General features: G+C 42.5%; 1 protein-coding gene and 1 long non-coding RNA gene across 4 annotated transcripts in view; one reads left to right on the top strand and one right to left on the bottom strand.

Moving 5' to 3' along the window:
• Positions 1-16795, bottom strand: part of LOC148213540 (uncharacterized) — a 63151-nt gene extending 46356 nt beyond the window's left edge. For both annotated transcript variants that reach the window (XR_015794369.1, XR_015794368.1), the window contains exon 1: positions 16727-16795. This is a non-coding gene — a long non-coding RNA (uncharacterized LOC148213540). The remainder of the gene's footprint in view (positions 1-16726) is intronic.
• The window catches only part of NAALADL2 (N-acetylated alpha-linked acidic dipeptidase like 2), a 774686-nt gene that overhangs the window by 529444 nt on the left and 219587 nt on the right, over positions 1-25655 (top strand). The window lies entirely within an intron of this gene.

Below are 25655 nucleotides of genomic sequence, written 5' to 3'. Positions count from 1 at the left end.
ATAAATGGGTAGAATTGGAAGCAGCGCTCCCACCGAAGCATCCAGTTGTATATTCCAGCCTGATTTTCCTAATATGAATCCTTATGTAGATGAAACAAAATTGTTTTATGTACAGCACAGAGAGAGGAATTTATGGGCACTAAAGAAATCCCTTCAAAAGTTTTAGGAGGAAATTCGATAAAGGAGAAGTTTATTGTAACTGTTGATTCAGAGAAAGTGTCTAATGAAGTGAGGAAGCTTGAATATATTGTTGAATGTTAAGTTGCAGGTGGGTTGCTGAATGTGTTAGGAATGGTATAAGATGGAAGTAAAGCATAAGAGAGAATAAATAGAATGCTTGGTGAATGGTTCAGCACTGAGGGCATAAGATAAATGTGAGAGAATGGAGCAGCTAAGCACTCTTTATCTTGTTACATGATCACCCATCTGGAGGGTGATAAACTCTTCTGGGAAAGCACTGAGCAAGTAAGAGTTCTGATCGAAGAGAATATATGTAGTTTAGGGTTCAACTGTGGAGCTCTTAGTGCTCTCTGAGCTTGGTTGTTTGCTTGCAGATGTTTCATTACCCAACTAGGTAACATCCCGCACTGAAAATATTACCTAGTTGGGTAATGATATGTCTGCAGACAAACAACCAAGCTCAGAGACTGCCAAGAACTCTACAAATAAGAATTTTCACATCCACTAGGCCCTTTTAGTGTGGGTGGGATGAAAGTAAGCATGGGCTGATGAGCTGGCAGGAAAGGAGTTCAAGTTTAGGAGTTGAGGCCTTTAGCAAGGGTGGCAAATCCAAATTTGGATTGTATAGGGTTTTTTTCCCCCCCATTGTCCAATTTTTTGTCATCCTTGCAATCGTTAATTCTTTTTTTTCTCTCTCTTTATTGTATTTTTTTCTTGTTTTTAATGTTTTAATTTGTGAACTGCCCATAGTCTTTGGGTATCAGGTGGCATATGCATTTTAATAACTAATAATAAATAAATAAAAGAAAGTCATGCTGTCAAACTAAGATAGATTTAGACAGTTTCGGCTGCTGAGGTTTTGCAGGTTCTGTCGTGGGTGAAAGACCACTGAAGCGTTTGGGGATGATAAGAAGATGGAGGAAGATAATGTTTCAAGAGATCATGTCTTACCAGAGAGGGAGAAAAGGATCCAAAGAAGATCCAAGAGTAAGATTAATGTTTTGCTAAGCATGAGAGATTGCCAGCTAAGTGTAATGAAGGCCCTTGATTAACTCAAAGGAAGAAATTTAGTAATAGCAATATAGACTTAGATATAGCTTGTTAGGCACACACTGACATAAGTAGTAGAAGCATTTATTTTGTAGGCAGGAGAAAAGTTAATGGCTGAATAACATTAAGCTATTAATAATTTACTGCTTGTCAGCCTTTGGAGGTTGTCCAGACCATGAAATTGATTCCACAAGAAGACTAGAACTAAGCTTTATTGAGATAGACTATATTAACAGAATTTTGAAAGTCTAATTGTATTTTTCCTTTCCTCCCTCTTATACCCCAGTGAATCAGGGAGCAGCCAACCTGAGTCTCTTCCTAGCATTTTCTCCTTTCCCAGAGCTAAAGGAATGCTTCTGACTTTTTTGTTTTTGTAATGGCTTCTGAATATTTTTCCCAAAGCCATTCCATGGCTCTGTACACTGCTTTAAGCATGGTGAGGTTTTTTGAACTCAGCTAGAGGAGAGAGGTCAGAATACTATTGGCTTATCTGTTTAAGTTAAATGCTTCTTACATGATAAGCCTTGCATAATAATGAGAAACTAAGATTTTTCTATCTTTCAGTTATGAAATGAATAAAGAAAAAATAGTTCACAGGAAGATTTTTGCATACTGGAGTTTTATTGACTGAATTCTGAGATACCTCCCCATCGCATGACAATAAGGATGTGTAATGTCCTCTTTGTTGTTTAATATATTTATGAAGAAATGTATAAGGAATACTTTTAGAGGTATATTGGTTGAGAACATAAATGCACATTTACTTTTCTATGCAGGCAATTGTTTTTGGCTGAGAATGTGGATGATTATAGAATGAAACAAGATGTATAGATCTGAAAATTAGTATATCAAAGTAGTTGTATTTGACAGAAAAATGGAGTAAATGATTGCAAGTTATACATACATGGCAAAACAAAGAAAAAAACCCTAGACCAAGTAGATTAATATGTGTATCTTAGTGGAGTCCTTACTTAAATTAAGAAATTGGAGGCAAACATTTTAAGACATGCAAATGCTTGTTGAAAGGTAGTTGGTAATATATGAATGGAATGAATGTTTGCCAAAAGAAGAAAAAATGGCTCTGTATAAGAGTGTATTTCATGCTTACTTTGTATATCAGGAGAAACATAAAAGTAAGGTAAATGTATGAGGGACGGGTTAGTTAAGAAGTGAAGGTTGTAAAATAAGAAGAGTTAAGATGACAAATGAATGGTTTCTGAATGAAAGCGGACTGAGTACCAAACTAGCTGACCAGTATGAAAGAAGTTATGCTCCTGTGGTTTGGTCACCTAAAGATAATGAATGAGTATTGAAGTCAAACAAATATATAAAAGAAGAGTGAGTGGGTAAAGAGGAAGGAAAGACTTCCATGGTTGAATGGAGTTGATGAGATCTTCAAAAACACAGTGGTTTAATGAAGGATGCAGTGAAAGTAAGGGTGGTTTGCAGTGATATAGAGTATAGGGATGTATAGTGAGTGGTTTCAGCAACAGATGAATGGTAGAAAGCTTGTGAAGGCATTGGTTTAGCTGTAGATCTTTCTTTTTCTTTCCTATTGTCTCAATTCCTTGCTATTCCTTACTCCATTCTACATTTTTATAATGTTCCTTACCAAGAGCATGATGGGAATGCATGTATGCATATCCTAGGGAAGTGGAAGTAGATGGAGGTCTGCCAGCATAACTGTATTAGCTCTAGAGAGACATTGTTGTCATTCACAGAATCACGGAGTTGGAAGCCTACCAAAAACCTCAGGAGCAGCTGGCAGTCCAGTCTCTTCTTGTATATATTCAATAAAGGGCATCACTCTGAGTAACTGGTTCAAGTGTTGAAGTGTTTATCCTATTGGGAATGTTGTTTTTCCTAATGTTCAACAGGAATTTGCCTTCCTAAAAATGAAGGCCATTCTTCCATGGCCAGCACTCCACATGCAGCAAATGGACTTTGAGATTTTGGAGCTGATCTATTGAAGAAAAAAGAAGAAATCATTTATTGACAGTGCAATGAGGAAGTTACGGTACAAGGTTTGACTGTTTAGAACACAGCTGATATCAGGTGATGGCTCTATGGATTAATGCTATCATTAATGGGGCTGAAAGAGTAATTAAGGCACAAAAAGGAATTAGCACCTGGTATTAGACCAACATTCATTAAGAATTGATAATATGCATTTAACTGCTAATGACTTTAAACATGGTAATGTTACAATTGCTTCCACCATTGATTTTCTGGGACACAATAATGTGTCCTTAGCTATTGAATCTGCTATGGCTGGTGATAGCATTGTTGATTTCTAGAGGCTGAGAGTCATCCAGATGAAATCCCTGCAGAAACACCATTTCTTAAATAGGACAATCCTACTGACCCAGCTTCAGTAGGGGAATAGAATCGGTGGACAGTGGGGCTCTGAGTGCATTGCATGAAATCAAACTGAAAATTCAGATGTTATCTTCCTTATACCTTGACGTCAGTCTTCCCAAATCATTTATTATACAGATATATGTGCAATCAACCATCATTATTTGTAAACCCTGGATTATAAGCTTGACCTATTGTTTAGATATGGCTGCCCTTTCTGGGGTCCAAAAATCTAGACAACTCTTGATGGCAGCAAAGAGTTAAAGTTTTCTATATCTTGCGGTTGTCCAGGTTATAGCAGCCCCAATATAGTGGCTATAGTTTTTAGGGCCATAGAATATTGTGAGGACCCAGCTTGTTATGGCAATCTAGCCATGGGCTACATCAATAATCAAGTTAAGTAAGTTGTGTGAATCCAGCTACTATAACCCAAGGATTCATAGCTACAATATAATAGAGTACAGGATTTAGAGTACAGGATTTAAAACATCAAGACTGAAGCTGAACAAAGATGAAGAACTAAAGATTATCTCTAGAAATTACAAAACTTCCAAGAGGATCTTTCTTTCCAATGACATTATTCAGGCCACAAATGTGCTTAGAAAATCTGCCTGCCTACTTGAAGTTGTTGACTGTTTTGTACTGTGTTTCAAATCAAACCAAACCTGTATTACATCCATAATGTCAACACATGAGAGAGTGATCTGGTTGCAACATCTGTCATCAAATAGGTTCTATTGGCTGACTGGAAAATGAAATAGGTCTGTTGACAGCCAAAAATTGTTCTTGGATTCTGTATTTTGTTTAGTTGCTGTTCCTGAGAAGAGTGAAAACAGTCAAACTGTTGGGTTGCTTTGCATTAAGTCAAAACCCTGAAGTCACCCAAGTTGGTGTAGCATGACGTGTGTGTGTGCGTGCGCGTGTGTAGAGCCCAATCTGTTCTCACGTGCACACACACAATTGTGACAATGGTGCTTCAGTCAATTTGGTAGCACATCACTTCAAAGAGATGTCAACCGCTGAGTCCAAAATATAAAAGAAGCAGGCAGATAAATCTTCAAGAACAATCAACTTGAGTTAGCATGTTCCTTGTATTTCTTATTCATTATGGATACAGCGAGGTTAAGGCTAATGGGTAAGTTCCTTACTAATGGCTGCATCTCAGATCTTTGAACACCACACAACAAAATGTATAATAATAGCTTGCTTTAGCTTTCTTGCTATAAACTTTGTTAATGCCAGTAAATAGAGTATGAAGTCCTTAATCTGGGGGGGGGGGGAAGGGGGGACAAAAAACAAAATCCCTGAAGTCACATTTATCTGCCATTACATTTCAGACATATCTATATGCAGATATAAGGAGAACCTGGTCAGTCAGGACAAGGAAATTAAGCATGTTACCATCATCTGCTTGTTAGCAGGTTGTCCACTGAAAATAGAAACAACCAGAGTCCCAAAGGGGCACCCTTCTTGGTTGATAGAAACAAAATGCCATTTTTTTATTATAGAAATTGTGAAAACTGTATTCATTTTTCATAAGTTTTGTCCCCGGTGGCAGTCCAGAGACAGCAGACAAAACCTTTTTTTTAAAAAAAAAAAAGAAAGAGAGATTGCCCTTTAATTCCAAAGGAAAATAATATAATTCTTTGAGAATATAAGTTACAAGTCTGAAGCCAAATGCCAAAGCAAAATGAGCTCTTCTGCTTGTGTGGGAGTTGATAAGTTAATGTATCTCAGGTGCCCTTTAAAATTCATCAGATATCTACTAGGACTGAAAATCCCCTATTCTCTCATATTCTCTATTATCTGAAAGCCCCATGACCTTTATAATACTGAGTGTATACAAAAATAAAAATAAATAAAAATAAATAAATTGTTCAACAGTATTTCAGCTTGTTTTAAGAAAGACATAGTTATGGATGTTTGGTGGAGGGTGTGAGATTTGCCCCGTTCGACAGAGAAACTCTCGTGACACGTGTGGTTCACAAAGAAGGTTTACTCATGCGTAACGTAGTAGTCACAAGCAAAGCCAGGACTGGCTTGGTACAATTGCATCACTTGTTATATTCCCCCCTTCCCGCGCTTTTTCCCGCCTCGTGATCGCGTTGCGGCTGTGGGCAATTAGGCCCCCCAATGTCCCCCCTGATCGTTCATGATGGCAGGGTCGGTCAGAGTCCATTGTCCTTGATTGCCAGTCCCCCTCCGGCTGGGTTGGCCCCTCCCTGCTACGTGCAGACCCGCGGGTTCTGTGCTGCGTTGCGATCTTGTTTCGCTGCCCTGCGGCCCCGTTCCTTGCTTGCTCGCGCCGTTATCAGTTCGTAATTAAAAGCTTCCGCTGCGGTTTTCCTGTTTAGCTGGCCGCAGGTGGCTCGTTAATTAGCGGCGCTTTCGGTTCCTCTTTTCCCCGCTAGCTACCGCCGGTGGATTCCGCGTGGTCTGGTTGCGAGCTTCCCTGCAGCCCCGTGCTTCCCTGAAACCTCGTGCTGACCGAACCTGACATGCCGCCCCCCTGACGACAACTCCCCCCCTCGGTCCTATTTCGGCTTCCCGGGGTATTTACTGTAAAAGTCCCGCACTAGGTCCGGCGCCCTTATGTGGGCTTTACTCACCCATTCGCTGTGGGACTTGGGGAAATGTTTCCATTGCACTAGGAGCTGGGTCTGCCCCTTGTGCCTCCGGGCGTCCAGTATCCGGTTGATTTCGAAATGCTGCTCCCCCCCGACCATGATGGGTGGTGGTGCTCCCTCCGCCTTGTGCCAGGCGTTCCCCGGCTGGTGCAACTTTAGCAGGCTGCAATGGAACACCGGGTGGATCTTCCCGAGGCTTTTCGGGAGCGTCAGCCTGACGGTCACCGGATTGATGATCTCCGAAATGGGGAACGGCCCCACAAACCTCGGGCTGTGTTTTTACGATGCCTGGTGCGTCTTTAGGTTTTTGGTTGACAGATACACCTGGTCCCCCACTTTCCACTTTTCCTCGGGGAGCCTCTTGCGGTCCGCGTGCTTCTTGTAGTCGGCTTTGGCTCTTTGCAATGCCGCGTGTGCCGCTCGCCGGGTCTCGTCGATTTGGGCGAACCAGGCGTCCAGGGAGTTGATCTGGGATTCCGGCTGAGGCAGCTCCGGCATGGGGACGAATTCTCTCCCGGTGGCTACTTTGAACGGAGAGAACCCGGTGCTCTTGTGGACGGCGTTGTTGTATGCCACCTCCGCGAATGGTAGTAGCTCCGCCCAATCGTCCTGTTGGTGCCCCACGTAGCAGCGCAGGTACTGTTCGAGCCCCCGTTCAGGCGTTCCGTGGCTCCGTCCGTCTGCGGGTGCGCCGCGGAGGATAGGGCTTGTTTCGTCCCCACCCGCTTCAGGAACTCCCGCCAGAACCGCGCGATGAAGTTGCCGCCCCGATCGCTGACGATACGTCGAGGTGCGCCGTGGAGTCGGTAGACATGTTGCACGAACAGTTTCGCCAGCCCCTCGGCCGTGGGGACTCGCCGGCACGCTACAAAGTGCGCTTGTTTGGAGAATAAGTCCGTGACCACCCAAATGGCGGTCTTCCCCTTACTCTCCGGGAGCTCCACTATGAAGTCCATGGCGACCTCTTGCCAAGGGCCGTCGGGTTCCGCTACCGGCTGGAGTAGGCCTCTAGGTTTGCCTTTGGCTCCTTTCGCCGTTGCGCACACCGGGCAACCCCCGAGTACGCCTCCACGTCCTTCCGGAGCGTGGGCCACCAAAACTGCCGCCGGATTAAGTGGAGCGTCTTTACGAAGCCGTAATGCCCCGCGCTCCGGCTGTCGTGGGCTCTCTCCATGACCTCCCGTCGGCAACCCTCGGGCACGTACAGCTTTCCTTCGTGCCACCACAACCCCTCTCGGCCGGTTAGCGCCTCTCGGTTCTGCTTGAGCCAACCGTCCCGCTCCGCTGCCTCCGCGAACCCTTGCCTTACTTCAGACGCCGCGTCCCGTCGCTCCCCCTTGGTCTGGCTTCGGGTCACCGCCTTTGCAGCCAGCCTGCTGGCGGGGATGACGGAGTCCACGATCTCCTCCCGTAGGCTGGCGTGTTGGGGCATGCGAGACAGTCCATCCGCTAAGAAGTTGCGCTTCCCGGGGATGTGTTTCAGTGTGAACCTGAACCTCCCGAAGTATTGGGACCACCGTGCCTGTTTGGGGGATAGCTTACGCGGGGTCTTCAGGGCCTCGAGGTTCTTATGGTCCGTCCACACCTCGAACGGTTCAGTTGCCCCCTCCAGTAGATGCCTCCACGTGGCCAGCGCCCACTTGACCGCGTACGCCTCTTTCTCCCACACCATCCACCTCCTCTCCGTCTCGGTGAATTTGCGGGAGGCGTAGGCGCACGGGTGGATGGCCCCTCCGGGCTGGGTTGGAGCAGGACTGCTCCCGTTGCCACGTCTGATGCATCCACTTGGATTATAAACCGCCGGTCTGGGTCGGGATGGCGCAGGATCGGCTCCGCGGTGAACCGCTGTTTTAGTTCCTCAAACGCCCCCTGGCATTCTGCAGTCCACGCGAGTGCCATGCTGGGCTTGGGGGTTTCCCAGTGCCCTTGGTTTTTAGCAGGTCGGTTAGGGGAAGGGCGATTTGGGCGAAGTTCGGGATGAACTGACGATAGAAGTTCGCAAACCCTAGGAAGCTTTGGAGTTGCCTCCGGGTTCGCGGCGCTTCCCAGCCCAGGACATCCCTTACTTTCGCCGGGTCCATCTCAATTCCCCGGCTGGATATTCGGTAGCCGAGGTAGTCTAGTTGCTCTCGATGGAACTCGCATTTTGAGAGCTTTGCGTACAGCTGTGCCTTCAGTAGTCTCTGGAGCACCGTGCGCACCAGGCTCACGTGCTCCGCCAGGGTCTCGGTGTAGATGAGGATGTCGTCCAGGTAGACCAGGACGCCCCGGTAGAGTAGGTCGTGCAGCACCTCATTAATTAGCTGCATAAATACCCCGGGGCCCCTTTTAATCCGAACGGCATCACGGAAAACTGGTAGCTTCCGAGCGGGGTGTTGAACGCCGTCTTCCACTCATCTTTTGCGCGGATCCTAACTCTGAAGTAGGCTTCGCGCAAGTCCAGTTTTGTGAACACCCTCCCCTTCGACAGGTGCGACATCAAGTCCTTCATCAGGGGGAGGGGGTATTTGTACTCCGTGCTGATTGCGTTCAGCCCCCGGTAGTCTACGCACATACGGAGCGAGCCGTCCTTCTTCTCCCGGAATAACACCGGGGCCGCTAATGGTGACTTCGCGGGTTGGATGAATCCCCGTGCTAGGTTCTTGTCTATGAACTCGCGCAGGGCTCCCATCTCCCTCCTCGACAGGGAGTACATTTTTGGCTTAGGCAGGGTCGCTCCTGGCTCTAGCTCGATGGCGCAATCACTGGGCCGGTGTGGTGGGAGCTGGTCAGACTCCTTCTCCCCGAACGCTGCCGCCAGGTCTCGATACTGCCTCGGGATTCCGCCGCCCGTCGGGGGTTCCCCGGGCCCGGCCCCTCGCTTTGCGGTTGCCTCGCCAGTCGCCGCTGCCTCCCCTCGCCTCGGGATCGTGGCGGGTCTCCGGGGTCCCGGCGCTGCTGCTGCTGCTGCCGCCCGGGTCTCGGGCCCCATCTGCTCTCGTCCCGTCTCCCGGTGTCCCGGACCCTCCGCTTGTCCGCCGGTGGTTGCGGCTGCCTCCGTCTCCACGGCTCGGTCCCCTCTGCTCTCGCCCCTCGCCGGTCTGTCGACCCCGAACCGCACTGCCTCCGCCGTCCAGTCGACTCGTGGGTTCCGCCGCCGCAGCCACGCCAAGCCGAGTACCACCGCGTAGTCGGCCACCGGGACCACCACGAACCTCAGTTCTTCCCGGTGACTCCCGATCGTCATCTGGACCGGCTCGGTGTAATACCGAGCTGGTCCCCCCCCTGCCAGCGTGCCATCTAACTGGCTGAATGAAATGGGCTCCCGGAGGCGCCTCAGCTGTAGCCCGAGCCCCGAGACCACCGCTGGGTGCATCAAGCAGTGGGTGCAGCCCGAGTCCAGTAGCGCCCGTAGCTGCGCCTCCCCTCCGGATCTCACCCCCCGGACGTGTATCCTCACCCGGAACGGTGGGCAGTCCTCGTCTCCTATTGGGTCCGTGCGCCTCGACTCCCCTGCTCGCACTGGGACGCCGTTCAGTGCGAGCGCGCCTCGTTTCCCGCCGGCTCCGAGTCCTCTCCGGAGGATGCTGTCTCCGGGGTCGACCACCCCCGCGTCCTTTCTCGGTCACCGCCGCCACTGCCCCTTCCGCGGTCGGTCACCGGTCCTTTTCCCGTTCGCACGCGGGGTTTTGACTTCGGGCCGTGGTGGGGCGCCTTCCCGCTCCGTCGGGCACTGCGCCGCTCGGTGGCCTCTGCCTCCGCACCGGAAACACAGATTCGGGGCTCTGGTCGCCTCTCGCCTCCCGGTGGACTGCCGTCGACCGCTCCGTCTCTCCTCGGGGTCCTCTCCCTCGGCCGGTCCCTCGTCTGGTCCCGTCGTCTTGTGCTCTGTTGGATCTGCCGCCACGCCGATTCCGCCGTTCCGGCCAGCCAGATCCAATCCTTCACTGTGGCCGGGTCGTCCCGCCCCAGTGCCCGTTCCAGGATCTCTGGGTTGAGTCCCCTCTTAAAATACTTCACCTTCAGGGACTCCGGCCAGTCCGCGAGCTTCTCGGCCAACCTCCGGAACTCCAGGGCATATTCCGATACCGATTTGCCCCGCTGCCTGAATTGTAGGATGTCGTCCTCCGCCCGCTTGGCGCTCAATGTGTCCTCGAATCTGTCCCGGAGCGCCTGCATGAAGTCCGGGAAACTCCGTAGTTCCGCCGCGTTGGCATCGTACAGCCCGATCACCCAGCTGGCGGCTTGGCCATCTAGCAGCTCGGCCACGTAGGATACCCTGTCCTCGTCTCTAGCGAATAGGTGACCACCCCTCTGCATGAACCCCCTGACGTGCGTCAGAAAGTGCGGCAGCTGTTCGGGGTCCCCTGAGAACTTCCCAGTGATACCTCGAAGTCTCAGGGCGTCTGCCGCCCGTTGGTCCTCCGACCGGGGCGCCGTGGGTGGTGCCGGCGGGGGTGTCGGACCGACCCCCTGTCGCTCGCCTCCTCGTTTACCGCCGGTGGCCCCACTCTCTGCAGTAGGGTCTGGAGCATCGCCTCCACGGCGTCTAGGCGTCGCTCGACTCTCTCCTCTAGTCGGGCGAATTTCTCGCTCCACTCTCGGTTCCGGAACCCCGAACCCCGGTTCATCGTAACGCCCGAATCGTCTGGTCCTTGATTCACGCCCATCGACCACCGCTCGGATGGAGTGCGCCCGGCCCTGGCCGCTGCCCCGTCGCTCCCGGGCGGCTCCGACCGCCCTTCCGCGAGCCTGGATCCCTCGCGCTCCAGCTGACCCACGGATTCCTCGTCGCTGGTCATGCCTGTACTGAGAAAGAAAACGCTCCTCGGTGGTACCGGGTAGCGCTGACGGTGAGTCCTGGCTTTATGTGAGATTTGCCCCGTTCGACAGAGAAACTCTCGTGACACGTGTGGTTCACAAAGAAGGTTTACTCATGCGTAACGTAGTAGTCACAAGCAAAGCCAGGACTGGCTTGGTACAATTGCATCACTTGTTATATTCCCCCCTTCCCGCGCTTTTTCCCGCCTCGTGATCGCGTTGCGGCTGTGGGCAATTAGGCCCCCCAATGTCCCCCTGATCGTTCATGATGGCAGGGTCGGTCAGAGTCCATTGTCCTTGATTGCCAGTCCCCCTCCGGCTGGGTTGGCCCCTCCCTGCTACGTGCAGACCCGCGGGTTCTGTGCTGCGTTGCGATCTTGTTTCGCTGCCCTGCGGCCCCGTTCCTTGCTTGCTCGCGCCGTTATCAGTTCGTAATTAAAAGCTTCCGCTGCGGTTTTCCTGTTTAGCTGGCCGCAGGTGGCTCGTTAATTAGCGGCGCTTTCGGTTCCTCTTTTCCCCGCTAGCTACCGCCGGTGGATTCCGCGTGGTCTGGTTGCGAGCTTCCCTGCAGCCCCGTGCTTCCCTGAAACCTCGTGCTGACCGAACCTGACAGAGGGAGTCCTAGTGATGGCTATCAAATTAATTATACAGCTCACTCTATTAGTATTTTCCTTAAGGATGTTTGTACAAGTTATAAGCAGATTCTAACATTTTGTACACAACATCAGAAGAATCAAAATGATTGGGTAGATCTGCATGTGTTTGTTATACTGTATGTCTGGAATATCAGAAAAATTATTGGAAGATCCTGATTAGGCAACTTTAAAAGTGGATTTTTATTTTATTTTTAAAATGTAATCTATGCTTCCTATTAAGACAACTGGAAACATTCACACACACACACACACACACACACACACACACACCATTGTAGTGATTCTAAAATCAGATCAGTAGGGCCAATGCTGTCTGGGTAGAATGACTAATGATTGCTATAGCCTCTTATTCCATCTCTCCACTAGTGTCAGCCTTACCAGGCAGACCAGACAGGAAAGTTGACCAGAGGAGCTAATTCTACTTTATTGTAAGACTACATTAACAGAATCTTGCAAGTCTGAAAGTGCAATTCTCCCCCATCTCCTTTACATCCTGAGAAACTAGGAAGGGTCTCTTCTGAGCCTCTTGCCCTGTCTACTGTCCAGCTGTAGGCTATGCTGTCTCTTATCTGACTGTTCCCTAGGCAGCATCTCTGGGCCCATTTTTCCAAGGTCTTTCCCACATACCATTACAACTATATTTATACCATTTTCTAGCATCATGCAGCCATCTTTAAGGGAATCTAAAGTCTGTCTTCATTATTGATATATCAGCCAAACAACAGTTGGACTCTGAGTGGCAAATATGAAAGACTTTATATACATACTGTTTTTAACAATTGGTCATGTGATGGAAGAGGGCATTGATTAGAAGTTTGCATTTTCACAAGGAAGTATCTTGATATTTTTATTCCTTTTAAGCTTTTTAGGCCAAAGAATTTATTTGTTGCAGGGCTTTTTTTCTTTTTTTTAATAGTCTCTCTCTCTCTCTCTCTCTCTCTCTCTCTCTCAGCCAGGTTAACTTCTGCTGTGGTGCCATTTTGGTAATGGGTAAAAACCAAGTTCTTCTGGAGAGTATTCAGAGGATGATTGGTTGTTTCCATCTAATTATTGTTTTGGTGTAACACTGTTTTAGTTTTATACATCATTTGTATTATTTTACTAATGTGAACCAGTGGGAGTGGTCCTGATGGAAGCGGTACATAAACAAATAACCTAATAAATCAATTCTCCATTGTCTGAAGACTCTTAAAGTCTGGGCTAGCAGCCCAATACAACAGAGAGTTAGAGAGAAAAGACTTTTGGAACCATTTCTAAGGATAATGATTGAAATTAAATATATAAATATTACCAAAGGTATGGGAAGAAGCATACTGTAAATAATTTTGATCTATTAAGAAGGGAATGATCCAGAGAAACTTCAATTATAGAAAACAATTTATGTTCATTATAAGATACTTCTACTATAATACTGGCTGAATGTCTGAAGAAGTACAGTATATTTCTGAAATAATACATACAGATCAAACAGATTACATTCCCAAGAGGAACATGAAGGATTTATGGATTTATAAGAAATGCATTAGAATATATCGATAATAAGAAAAAAAGAAGACAGCGGTAATATTGCAAGATGCATAAAAGGCTTTTGGTAATTTGGAGTGGGCATTCTTTAGCTTTTTAAATGAAATGAATCCATGAAAGTTTTACATTTTTTAAATGTAAGAATTTAAAATTTGGATGGAAAGTACTTATTAAAAGTATGCAGCAAAGATCACAGCAAATGGAAGACTCTCTACAAGGTTTCCAATTAGTAAAGATAAAAGCTTTTCTCCTTTATTATTTATAATTGCTTTAGAGATTTTGATGGACAAGATTCAGAAAGACAAACATATATTTGAGATTGAAATTCAATGAGAGGAATAAAAACTGAAACATTATGCAGGTGATACATTATTAACTTATGCAACCACAGAATTCCATAAGACAGCTGATGAAAACAAAGATTTGATGGATACAAAATTAATAAAATAAATAAACAATAAGATATCAAACCTCAGAAGAAGTAGACTTTGTGAAAAAAGAGATTGGTTGTGACGTAACAAAAACCCCAGTGAAATATCTGGGACTCTGTCTAATAGGATGCAACAAAGACATATTTCAGAATCCTTATAATAAATATTTTGATAGGTGAAAAAACATAAAACTTTCATGGTTAGGATTTATCACAGCAGTAAAAATAATACACCAGCCAAGATGAACTTTCTATTCCAAATGATACCAATTCTAATCTCAGACAAAGTTTGCAGGATTGGCAAAGACTAACTAACAGATTTATACGAAGTACGGGAAAAAAGAGGGTAAGACTTAAAATTGTGTAAGACTCAGAAGCAGACTTGTATTTCCTAAACTTAAACTATATTATCTTGCAAGCTGCCTATCAAGGATAACAGAGTGAGTGAAATCCCTGAACAGCAGAATATCAATCATAGAAGGAGCTAGCCTAGCCAATGGACTTCACAGGGATTTATGGTTTGAAGAAAGAAAAGAAGAAAAGAACCCAAAAGGACATATGCTAAGACAAAGTTTGCTAAAAATATGGAATCTTTTAAAAACAAGAATAAATCCAGCAATTTCACTATTAACTTCACTGTCAAATGCCTTCATACATCAAATGCTAGGATGTACATATATATAAATTGTTACTGAAATACGAGATGGAGGTGGAACAATTAAAAACTGTATGAAAAAGTGGATGCACAACAGCAAAGTAAACAAAGTACAACAATGGGAAGAGCTATGAAAAAATTCATTCACATTTACTCCAAGCAATAACCGAAGGAAAAATTGGTACAAAACGTTTTATAGATGATGTACAACTCCATCAGTAATTACCAAGGTAATAATAATTAGCAAGATAGACAAATCATAGAACAATAAATCTTGGAAATGCTACTCTAAAGAAGGAACATTCTATCACATATGGTGGTTTTGTGAAAAACAACCGCTCAGAAATACTGAAATAAGTACATCACAAGATGCAGAAAATTCTACAAATAAACTTTTCACTAGAACCACAAATAGTTTTATTAGATATAATTCCAGAAAATGTAGATGGAAAATATCACAACTGCAAATATCACAAATGTAAGGATACATGTTGATAGCTGCAAAAATAAATTTGGCACAACATTGGAAAAAAGAAACTTTGCTGACAAGACAAGATTGGGAAACTAAAACTGGAGAATATGTAGCAATGACAAAATTGACAGTGTATATCCATAATAGAAGTTTAACTAAATATAAACAGGAATGGCTCCTTTATATACCACACATTATACAGCAAGGCAAATTCAGACATTTGGAATATGGGTTTTAGGAAAAGAGTCATAAGAACAATTAAAAGTAGTAGATGAAACTACTTAAATGCATATAAGCAATGCTTTTTTTTTTTTTAACAATGAAGATTAAAGTTGAACATGGTAGGTACAATTACAATAAATTCAACTAAAGTCGAATGTTGCAGTGAAAAAGTTAAAGGCGTGATAACTAGTGGAAAAAACTCTGTGGTGCCGTAAGTACATGCTTATTTTGCTTAATGGTTAATCTGGGGCTGATTACGATTATACTTCCATAAATTGTAATATGTTTTCCAGTCAATAAAGGACAGCCAGGATAATAGTGGTTAAGATAATTAGATAAGGATCAGGGAGACTTTTTTAATAATTGAAGATAGGCCAAGTGGCTTTAAGTTCTTGTTAAGAGGAAAAATGGAAGTGCTACACATATTTTTATTTTTTTTATTATTAAATTTGTATGCTGCTCATCTCCCCCAACTCTATATCATTCTGAAAAGCAAGATACAACTCTAAAAAACAAATACACTATGTCCAAAACTATAATGGAATGGGAAATGCTCTAAAAAGGTTTATGTTACAAAAATTGTGTTCATACCAAAGCAGGTATTAGGAGAAATTCACATGAAAATATGTGTGTTCTTATGAAAAGATTTTTGACATGCAAAGGGCATGACATGAACTTAAGGTAGGAAAAAAAGGAAGGAAGGAAGGAAGGAAGGAAGGAAGGAAGGAAGGAAGGAAGGAAGGAAGGAAGGAAGGAAGGAAGGAAGGAAGGAAGGAAGATGCATTGTGCTCCTTAGGCATGAGAAGACTAAGATTTCAAAATGATTAAGGTAGGATTTCATTGTATATTTTGGTCAGGTTTGTGTTGACTTGCTGTAGATTCAGTCTCTGATCTTAGCTAGTTCCTTAAAACAAATACTGTAATACACAAACAAGGGAAAAAAATATTATTTCCACAAATACAAAACCTAAATGAAAAAGGTTAAAATAAATTACAATAAAATACATATACAATACCAAAAAAGCCCCAAAACATAGATAAGTAAGATTTAAAACAACAAATTAAATCTTGCCCACAGAGAATCATATTAAATAATCTTTCCATTATAACTGGGAAATCACCGGCCTTGATAATACACATCCTTGTTGTCAGCATATTTTGAACTTCAACCTTTTGTTTAGATTTGTCATAATTTTTCTCCCAAGTAGCAGCTGTCTCTTTTTTCACAGCTTACAGTCACCATCCCTGGGAAGTCTTGAGCCTAGGAAAATAAGGCATGAAGCAAATACTACTTCAACTTCTTCTCTACCTAGTTGCACTGGGGTAGCACTGTTTGTTAACATTAAAATAGCAAGCAGGAGACCAGCTTTTTCATTCTTATTTCACCTTAGCAAGAGATTCTTTAAGTCCTCCTACATTCCAGCCTGAGTGGTATCAGCAATATGCCTGAGGTTGTTGGTGATTCTTCCAGAAATTTAAATTCCATTTTCTTTTTTTCCCCCTAGTCTAGCATTTATTATTATATATGCTGAATATCAATTAAATGTGATAATTTACAACTTAGGTACACTCCTATTCCAATTTTCAACCATTTAGTTACTCCACTTTCCATTCTAACTCTTGCTTCCTGTTCTTCTTACAATTTTTCAATATACAGCTAAGGTCTATCCATAATTCATTGTGTCTACACAGTCAAAAGCCTTTATATAATAAATACACGAAAAAGCAAACAAATGTTGAGAATTCCCTTGCCTTTTTCATTATCCCTTAGGTTGTAGCAATGTGAAATTGATGGCCCCTGCTTCTTCTGAATCCAGGTTGTACATCTGACAGTTCTCGTTCTGTATATTGTTGAAGTCTGGACTTTAAACCTTGAGCATTATCTTACTAGCATATGGGAAACGGGCAGATGTTTGATTCTTTGAGCATTCTACAGTGTTGTCCTTTTTTTGATAATGAAATATAAACTGATCGTTTCTAATCTCTTGGCCACTGCTGAGTTTCCCATACCTGCTTACAAGCTACAATTACAAGATATTAAACATATCTTCCAGTATGTAATCAACTCCTGGTACCATTTGCTTTCTGCCTTCATCTATTTTCAGTATATCAGCAGATACTTCTTTTGCTTTACGCATTGCAGGATATTTTTGTTCATCTTTAATGATGCCGCACATTTCAGTTCAGAGTTCTTCAGGCACCCTGTTTATGGAATCTAATCCATTACATCTATTCTTTCCCTTCACCACGTAATCACATGAAATATTGCTGAGTTGTATCTTGTTGGTCTGATGATTTGATTTGTTTTCTTTTAGTTTAAGCTGTAATTTGGTAAGAAGAAGTTTTGCATAGTCAGCACAAGGTCTTGCTTTTGCTGAGTGAATAGAACTTCGACATCTCTGCTTGCAGAGTATATAGTCAATTTGATATCTGAAGCTAAAAAAAATACGCCCTTACATTCAAAAGCATCTTGGGGATGAGATAAAAATGTAGAAGCATCTTTTTATGACTGTAGAAGTGTAACTTTCAGAAAATTGACAGATTTGACACAGTGTTTATAATAATACTAGTGGCATTTGCCTTTATAGAGCTCTTCCTTAATATCTGTGCCTACACTCCCTGATGTATCTATATCATCTCTTACTGTTAATTTCTACTGCACTGGGCTGTATAAACACTTCAGACAGGAAGATGCATCTCTCATGATCAGCTGCCAGTGTTAAGCTGTAGTTCTAAGAGTGGTCATATGTATGAGGCCTGGAAGATTAGCAATTGTCAGTGCCCTAAATCTTTTGACTACCTGTCCATTATTTGATTAAATTACTCTGCTATGATGAGTACTCTGTAGCTTGTCTCATTCTGTGATGAACCCATTTTCTTCCATATTGGTCCCAAGCCTACCTCTTGGTTTGACAGCTGAGATTTGCCTTGTGTATCTAGTGATTTTGGCAGAGCCTTCATTTGGGATGTCAGCACCAGAGGAGGAGAGCAATTTAGTGGATTAAAGAGCTGCTATGTTTTCTAAGACAAAGACATATAACTTTGATAAAAGCCAAAGATGGTTCAGAGAAATTGTCTGGGATAAAAATAAACATATCCCCAGGGATTCTTTTAGAAATATTTTATGAATCCTTACGGGATGAATCTATTTCTTTTTTCCCTCTGGGACTGAAATGGCTGAAGAGCAAAACGTTTGTCAAGTAGTTGATGTGTAAAATTCCAATATATTTTCTGCAAGGTACCTGTTTATGTTCTTTTCAGAGCTCAGTTATTGAGGAGACTCAGAACAAGGATTGTTGCAACTCCTTTGATGTAGTCATTGATGTAGTCCTTTCAAGTTGTTTTTGTATTTTGAGAAAAAGAGTCCCTGCCACCACTTTGTTCACCATGAGAGGGAGAAATAGAAAATTTGTTTCCAAACTGTATTGCATGTTGGCTGGTTTGTTGTAACTCCATTTCATTCTATTTCTGCATCAACTTAAAAATGATGTAATCATATTTTTTAAAGAAAGTATTACTTTTGATTTTTTATATACAGTATAAAGTGGTCATTTATATGAATTGTACCCATAAATATGCATAGTTGGCTCACCTGGGATCTTTGCTATTGCTAAAAGGTGGGTAAATATTTTAATTAATATTTTAATTAATAAAATTAATAATTATTATACACATTCTATTCCAAAATAATATATTTTCTATGCATTTTGCTTAAAATATACAGTACACAAATCGACACACAAGACAGATCATGAGCTAATAAGAAATCTTGTCACAAAACTCAGCAAAGAGTGAAAACCAGAAATATCCCAAAAACCACAATTGTGCAATGCCTTTATTAGAACCAATTAAATTGATATAAATGATGTTCAAACTACCAGATTCTCTAGAATTTATAATTTGCTGGGGTGGTATAAAAATCAAGGTGGAGAAGAGGCAGAAATGTTAAAAAATCAGACCAAATGTTTTTCACCATGAGATTTGCTGTTTAGAGTAACTCTCATATGGAGATTGTAGACTTAATGCAGCAGGCTCTGCAAAATGGTTTAAGGTTATCCCTAGTCACTGGGTCAAAGAAGCTGAGCTAAACCATCCAGTTTTGAAATGCAAAGTTTGGCTGAACCTCCGACTAACTTCCTATTCATTGTCTTGTGGAATAGGAAGTGTAAATTAAATTTGTTCATTTAAAAATGCAGAGTGCATGAAAATGCAAGAATCCATCTGTATTTCCACATGTGCAAAAGCACAAAAGGAATCACAGCTTGATTTTTTGCTTCATTTTTCCCAGGAATGGACTAGAGCACATTGAAGTATTCCAGACATGCAACCTCTGATAAGCGTGTAGACTCAAAGGCATTCTGAAGGCCATGTACTGTCTTTTCCAGTCCCCCCAAAGTAAATTGATTGTGACTCTTGAAAGAGACAGGGAATTGAATAAAGTAAGGAAGCAGAGTCAAACAAAAAATCTGATCAAGCTCCAATTTTCAGTGCAAACGATTCTCTAGATTTGGTAAAGCCTCTGTTGTAGGTCACACTTTCAGATTCCAACTTATAATATCACAGATGTTTGGCAAGAGACCAAATGTTTCAATGATTGTACTGGCAATTGTGAAGCCCAATCTAAAACAAAAACAAAAAACTTTAGTATAGGGGTAAGGTGTGGCTTGATTCCTCTGAAGATGTCTTCACAGAATATTTTCTTAAAGCTGTCATTGAAACAGGGAGGTGTGCTTCATGATGATTGATTATGTGCCATCAAAGTGGTGTCAGCTCTTAGCAACCATGTAAATAGACTTCCTCCATAACATTCACAACCAGCTTCTTCAGGTCTTCCAACAATACACCCATTAGTGCTATATTTGAGTCCACCCACCTTGCTATTGGTCATCCTCTTCTTTTTTCTTCAGCCTTTCCCAAGATTATAGACTTCTTCAGAGAGCTACATCTTCATGTTATGTGTCCGAAGTATGTAAGTCAAATATGTCCAAAGAATTATAATTTGAGCCTGGCCTTTTGTGCCTCGAGTGAGAACTCTGAGTTGATTTGTTCAATTATCCATTTGTTTTCTTGTCTATCCGTGGTATTTTCAGGAGTCTTCTCCCACAGTGAAATTCAAAAGCATCGATATCCTTTCTATCCTCTTCAAAGCCCTCTGTCAGTTCTAAGGCTGGTTGCTCTATCTATTGTCATTAATTGGGGTCTTCTTTATATTTAATCTTTTCCCCATTTCTTCACTGTATTCCTTGACTTTCATTACTAGAGGTTGCAGATCATTTGAATTTTCAGCTACCAGAGTAGTGTTATGAACATAGAGCAGATTACTGAAGTTTCTTCCTCCAGTTTTAAAACCACACTCATGTTCTTCCACTCCAGCTTCCCTCAATATATATTCCACATATAGGTTGAATAAATAAAGGGGAAGTTCACAGCCTTGCCTCAATCCTTTGCCAACTTGGAGTCAGTCTGTTTCACCATGTTCTGTCCATACTGTGGCTTCCTGATGTGTGTATTGGTTTCACGTGAGGACAATGAGCTCTTTCATACTGCACAGGAGAAGGTGATGGTAAGCCACTCCTGTAAACCACATGGTTTGAAAATTGGATTGAAAATATAGAAAGGGGCTTTATAGAATCCCACACACACACATACACACACACGCACACAATAGCTTTCATTAGACATGTGAAACATTTAACCTTGCCCATCATCAGGTGCTGGTTCTTCCGTAGACAAGGCATCTGATGAATTTTGAAAGAAACTAGAAGCTACAGTAAGAATCTTAGAGTACTGTAGATTCCTACTTCCCATGCTAAATCAGAAGAACTGGTGTTACAAACAGAACAAGCACAAGCAAATGAACCTACATTTCACCTGTCCACTGGGAATAATGTAGTTTCCCCTGAAAGCCATGATAGGGTTTTCAGTAAATCTCAGGAATTTTTCTTTTCTTTTTTTCTTTGTACTTTGAGTCATTCTTGATTCCTGGCAACTGCCTGGACTAGTCCCGGCAGTTTTCTTGGCAAGATTTTGGAAGAGGTTTGCCATTGCCTGCTTCTAGGCTGAGAGAGTGACTGGCCCAAGGTCACCCAGCTGGCTTTGTGCCTAAGGCAGGACTAGACCTCACAGCCTCTTGGTTTCTAGCCTGGTGCCTCAACCACTACACCAAACTGGCTTTTACTAGCATAGTAAATATTTTATTGTTCTTAAGAACAGTACAAGCTTCATTAGGTTACTAATCTGGGTGCATTTTGATTTTCACTCTGCGATATCCTTTTGATTTTAATGGCTTGCCTGTTTTCCTTATTTGCCTTTGAAACATGTAATGATTTTTTTGGGGGGGGGTATTGTCTGGCTATGTAAACTGTTTTCTTTCTCCTTTTTAAATCACTTCTGACATCAAATTATTATTAAATAGATAAATGGCAGTTAGCATAAATCCACAAGGAAGAAATAATAATATTTAGAGCTTGCTTGCTCATCTTACATTTCTGGTCATTTGCTTCCTTATGAAATGTGTCTGCTTTCAAAGTCTGGGTTGTTAGCTATCATTTTCCATCCCTTTGAAGTTGTAAAACAAAGTCAAGATCTTTCTAAAGGCATAGAACTGGGCAAGGATAGTTTCACCTCTATCTCTGCTCCAGTACTAACAATTAGCATTTGCTATCTCACATTTTAATTTTTTTCTTCTTCCATTTTTAACCCTTGTCTTCACAAATACTGCAAGGAATATGCAGTAAAAACATATATTGCAGTTGAATTTAGGCATGTTTGATTGCATCTTCCCCTGAGTGGAATTAATTGAGAGCTACAACATTATTAACTCAGCTGCATTTAGTGGTGAGCTTCAGAAGTTCCCTCAGCTTCAGTTCTGTTGGGTTCTGCTAATATGGTCCAAAAGTATGTCCAGGTGCAGATAGCCTTTAGCTATTGAATCATAAGTTAGTTGATTCCAGGCTGGAAATTTATCCTGCACTAACAACAGCCACAACAATTCTCATTCCTGTTGAGGAATGGAACTGGCTTTAGAAATAGTTTACAAAGGAGAAGAGAATTTTGTAGGCTAGGGTGGTTTTGCCCATATTGAATTACATAAAGTGATAGAACACTTTGTAACAAATTGGAAGACACAGTGCCATAGGATAAGGTTCCTTTTATCTCCTGAAGAACTCTAGGTACTCCTCTGGGGCATTTTCCCTTCTCTGCCTGCTGTAATCTCACAACGTGGAAACTCCCTCTCTTAAGGTAGTAGTATCCACATTTGGCCTTTCTTTTCCAATTGGTGAAAGCAGATTGGTGAAAGAGATTCCATTCCAAATAGCTAAATATGAAATAGGAAGCCATTTTTATCTATCAGCAATACTAAGGGTTAGGTAGATTAATTTTTTTTTCTGCCCTTTTTTCTACTAGTTCTTATTCATTCTCCTTGGCTTCTCATTAAATCCTAAGGAAGGTTCTCATGAGGGAACTATCAGGAACATTTTTTCCTGATAACATTCTGTCACCTCTAAGGGAAAGTCTAAGAGAAATGTGGAACAACACTTTGTTCAGTTTCTCTGCCCACAGATTCAGCTGAGAGGTTACTAAGCTCATGGTTGGATAGACAAAGTTGTTACATTTTCAAAAAAGAGAGGAGTGCTACTTGGTAGCTTATCTGGCCAAAACACTGTCCTAGGGTCTAGCTTCATGATACTGGACATGCAACTGGAACCTAGGACAGTGCATATCTTTGGACGTAATCTACAAATTCTGCTTTGCAGCAGATGGGGACCTATCTGCAATACCTTAAAGTAGTTGCATCTTTTCCTGGGGCTGTGCTCCATGATCCTAGGAAAAGACACAACTACTTTAAGGTGTTGTAGACAGATGATACCTACGTTCCTACAAGTTGCAATGCACCTTTTGAAGGTCAAGTATTAAACGCTCCACAGCCATATTAGATACATATATTGAAGTTGCTTTTTTTTCCTTAATAAATTATAGGTGTGTGCGAAGAGAAAACAATCTTTTGGGAATTGTACTGTGCAGTAGATAGAATTCTTCCTTCTTCCTTCCCCAAACCTTCTGAAGCAAAACAATTCTTCTTTATATAACTAGAAAATGTAAAAGATGGTAAATTCTCTTTGATATCAGTGAGAAGCTCTTCCCTAAAGGTTCAGGCTTTATGGGAAGGGAAGAGTTTTCTTTAAAAGTCATGCCTATAATTTATTTATTTGTTTGTTTTTTAGAAAATTTATATGGCTGCCCAACTCACACACAGTGACTCTGGGTGACTTACAAAGTAAATGCTGCCTATATTTTATAGAGGGGCATGGGAGGATAAATAGATGCATATTAATGTTTCAGTTTCAGTTCAGAAATGCTTCAGAATGTGCAGAACCCTCCTCAGAGCAGCTATGCAATCCTGGAAACAAGACATGGGCATTTTAATGATTTGCAGACAGGTGCTATGTTAGTGCTCCAGCAAATTCCAAAATTCCAATTATCAGTACCTATAGCTGAGTAGATAGATAGATAGATAGATAGATAGATAGATAGATAGATAGATAGATAGATAGACAGACAGACAGACAGACAGACAGACAGACAGACCAAAGATTGTTGGTAAGAAACTAATGGACTTCATTCATATTCCCCCAGACTTTGGCATGGGTGTTGCGTCCAGTGATTTGGGTTTTTATAGAGACTCAGTGCAGTTTTAGCTTGTTTTTGTTTTAATGTAATTCTCTGTTTTTGCTTGTTCGCTCCCCAGAATTTCTGGGATAGATGGGCGGCCATATAAATTGGAGGAACAAATGATATGCCTGCTATATTTTCTATCTTGATGATAATTTCCTCCACTGTCTTTTATGTCTGTAACATGAAAGACATTCTTCCTTTGAATTACCTGTGTCTTTTCCATGCTTCTTTCCTTTGAGATAACCAATCTGTGTGTGATGGAATGGAATTATGAAAGCCAGGCTCAGGGAGATAAGCATTTTCTTAGTTCACCGAAAGAGCGTGGGAAGTCCAAGAGGATGAGGCTGGCACCTCCCTGAGGAATTCACGGTGTTGTGGCTGGCTCGTTTGGGAGCTGGGGTTTCAGTCTGGGAAGATTCCTGCTAGAGGTTGCAGCTAATAAACATAGCTGAACTGATTTTGCATTGTCTCTTGGAGTTCCTTGGGCTAAACCTGACATCACCTCATCCTCTTGGAGTTTTCTTTCGGTGAACTAAGAAAACGCTTATCTCCCTGAGCCTGGCCTTCATAATTCCATTCCATCACACTGTGTTTATTTTCATATATCTATATCTGAATCTCTCGTAGGTAGGTAGGTAGGTAGGTAGGTAGGTAGGTAGGTAGGTAGATAGATAGATAGATAGATAGATAGATAGATAGATAGATAGATAGAGATTTATACATATAAATCATTTCTTTTAACTTGCATCAAAGATGCATTTCCTAAAAATCATGAAGGGGTGTAAATGGTGAGATGAACGGTGACTTGATCAGCATTTACTTCTACAACAAACCGATTTGACATTGAAGTAAAGGCATAGAATAACACTTCCATAAAGGTCAGTTTGTACTTTCCCCTTTTTCTCTTGTTCTGATTCAATCAGTGCTTTGCAGGCCTCCCTGTACAGCTGCATGGCATAGAAAATCTTTGCAACTTGTACATCTAAGTGAATCTCCCTACTCAGCACAATCTCCAGAAGTATTCCTAATCTGTCACCTCTGGCAATTAATCTTGCCATTTTGTAGTCTTATAATAATTGTCTTAATAGGTTCAATAGGTATGCAGATGTCATTCAGAATCAAATGAAGGAAAAGTGGTTAATTAAATATAGAAATAACATGTTGGATTGGGAGTTTAATTTCCAAAATGGGGTCAGAGGAAACCTGGAGTTCTTTAAGAGTTTGCAAGTGACTGTTGATAGATTCAAAAAGCCACTGTGGCCATTACCCAAGATTACCATCTTTCTCCTGTTGCAAGAAGGGGTGAATTCAGGTTAAAAGGCAGTCAGCTGAATGGATAAAGCCAGCCCTGCATACCAAAAGGTGTAGCAAAACATCTGTCCCAGGGAAATAGTTGTTACTGTCCTGTAAGAATAGCAGTAGTCAGTTATTTAAATATATTCATTGTCTGAGGTTGGGCATGATGTCTATAAGGCTGGCCAGATGTCTCTAAATAATTTCTCAGTGTTTGATTGGGTTAATGGGAACACCACTTATGTTCCCTCTCTGGAAGTACAATAACTTGGCCCATTCCGCGTTATTCCGCGTTATTCCAAGGCCCATTCGTTTGGGGCTAAAACTGATCTTTAAAATTTTTAGCCAATCAGTCTTTCAGCTCACTCTCAGGGTTGTTCTTGTGGGGTAAAGTATGAAAAATAGGAAAAGGGAATGCTATGCATACTGCCTTGAATTCCTAAAAGAAAGAAGGGAGGCAAATCAAATCAAATCAAATTAAATCAAATCAAATCAAATCGTTACCTTATGTCCCCAAATACCACACACCCAGTTCTAAATATAGTTTGCAATTGGTGATTGTGATATCACTGGCAATACAACTTTCTTTTGGAGAGTAAAGTCTTCCCAGTGGAGTTGGGAAACTTGATTGGTTTTATGTTGAGGTGCTGATTGTCTGTGTGCCGCACAGATGTACATTGATCTGTGCACAGCCTTGAGCAGAACTTGCTGC

The sequence above is a fragment of the Python bivittatus genome, unplaced genomic scaffold (genome assembly GCF_059951505.1).
Source record: "Python bivittatus isolate LINGU-HERP-01145 unplaced genomic scaffold, Pbiv_v1 ctg000980_np1212, whole genome shotgun sequence".
Taxonomy (NCBI): Eukaryota; Metazoa; Chordata; class Lepidosauria; order Squamata; family Pythonidae; genus Python; species Python bivittatus.
The sequence above is the reverse complement of the archived record's forward strand: the minus strand, read 5'-3'. Positions and strand labels throughout refer to the sequence as shown.